Source organism: Magnolia sinica, chromosome 4, assembly GCF_029962835.1.
Source record: "Magnolia sinica isolate HGM2019 chromosome 4, MsV1, whole genome shotgun sequence".
Classification (NCBI taxonomy): Eukaryota; Viridiplantae; Streptophyta; class Magnoliopsida; order Magnoliales; family Magnoliaceae; genus Magnolia; species Magnolia sinica.
The window spans coordinates 99,927,912-99,930,030 of NC_080576.1; the positions used below are offsets into that span (position 1 = coordinate 99,927,912).

The 2,119-nt window shown below is 41.0% G+C and overlaps 1 pseudogene; it reads left to right on the forward strand.

Annotated features, from left to right (window-relative positions):
• The first annotated feature begins 1,702 nt into the window (after window positions 1-1,702).
• LOC131244784 (U1 spliceosomal RNA) lies at window positions 1,703-1,838 on the forward strand (annotated as a pseudogene).
• The last annotated feature ends 281 nt before the right edge of the window (window positions 1,839-2,119 follow it).

Below are 2,119 nucleotides of genomic sequence, written 5' to 3' on the forward strand. Positions count from 1 at the left end.
GAGAATGGACCGCAGGAAGTTCCATTAAAGCCTGCATTCGTCCAACTGATGTACGTACCAACGTGATATTTGCATGACGTCGTCTTCACCGTCTGACCCACTTTATGCATTGATCAGATGTTCACACACTTTCCAGAATTGCACGTGCGATGCACATGGGCTAGCAAATGTGTATGGTTTTGTTCTTCGTTTCCAAGTTCAGTAGCTCAGAAAATTTTAGACCTGGATACATGTTTAACCCTCCAAACCATGCGAAATACATCATCATGGGTCCAAAGTCAAATTGATGGAAAGATCCTAACCACTAATTAATTGGACTGTTTAGGAACATTCCTTTTATCTGTCCATTATATCTCTACTAATTGATTATTTAAAACATCATCTTGAGAACTCTGTGGGGAAATTGTTTTTCTTATGCATGTTTACCAAATAAATGCACTTTTTCTTTCTTATAAAAGCAATTATAAGAAGCAATTGGAGAGAATTACATCTTGAGAACCAATTCCACAAATAGACCCGAACCATGCACCATTAACCAGGGCTGTCAACAGCCTTGGCTAGAGCTGTTAGCTTCGGCCGGATTTTGGACTCTTTTGACTGGGCCTGATAGGTGGGGCGTATTCAAATTTTGATTTTTACTGGCCTGAGCCCGGCCCATTAATGGCCCTATTTAGTAACCTCAAACAGATCGTGTGGCTGAAGACAACGTTCGTTGATGAATATAAGCTCAAAATGGATGTATCTGCAAAGGTAGAAGCTATAAAAGGTGTGCCATTGTGGAATCATGACCCTCCATTTGCTGGGCCTTCCATTAATGGCCCATAATACAAAACCCACACCATTTGGATAATCAAATATCTGGAGGCCATTGACGTAATTCATGCTGCATCAAGCATCACTCATAGTGGGGGCCGCTAGATTGACGGTCTGGATCAGCAAGATGTGAGCCCTCCGTCTTTGGTTTTTTAAAAAAATTTTGTTCAATAAACGAAATTTTGTTTTTGTTTAGACAAGAAAACATTCATGTGACGCCCCTGTACACGTGACACTAACGATTACCTGGGACATCTGATCCGTGATAAGGTGGCTCCCACGTGAAAGATGGCCATATATAGATATTCATTTTGATCCATTCATCAGATGGTCCACACGTGTCTGTTGAGAATGGACCGCAGGAAAGTTCCATTAAAGCGTGCATTCTTTTTTGTTTAGGATCGCCCATCTGATGAACGTACCAACCTGATATTTGCATGAGGTCCTCTTTATGCATGGACCAGATGTGTACACGCTTTGCAGAATTGCACGTGCGATGCTTATAGGCTGGCAAACGTGTATGGTTTTGTTCTTCGTTTATGAGAGCTTAGAAAATTTCATCCCTGGATACATGTTTAGCCCTTCAAATTGATGGAAAGATCCTAACCATTGATTAGCTGGACTGTTTTGGTACATTTCATTTTATCAGTTCATTATATGTCCACTAATTGATTATTTAAAACATATCTGAGTATAAATTTTGTTTTATGGCTCCTCTATGTTGTGGCCCACTGTTTGAGCGGTTAGGAATATGCAATGCATACAGGTTTTTAGTACACGAGTATATACCATAACATGAAGCCTAAGTATCAATCCCACATCGAATAGAGACTACATAATGGGAAAGGAGTGAGGGTTAGAAAAGAGAAGAGATGATGACCGTTGGATCATACTTACCTGGACAGGGTTGATTGGGCGATCAGGAAGGCCCAGGGCCTAGGTTAGTGGCCTCCATTGCACTTAGGAGGGGCACTCGCCTAGCATCTCCTCAAGTAGGAGAGTGCACGCGTTCGCGCGGCCCCTGCCATTTTTAATCAAATCTATCCATTGATTTCATTTATCTTACTAATTAATGGTCCTGATTTCATGTAGTCATTAACGTTGTTGATTAATGGTTCTGCTTGTTTTGTGGTTGGATTTGCTTAGGTCACTTTAGTCTTGTTGATTAACGGTTTGGATTCTCCCTTGATTTTCTGATTGACATAGGTCTCTTTAATCTTGTTGATTAATGGTTTGGATGCTGCTGTCCTGATATGTGGTTGGATTGACTTTACTCTCTTAGCTAAGGCTGCTCTGAGCCTACTTT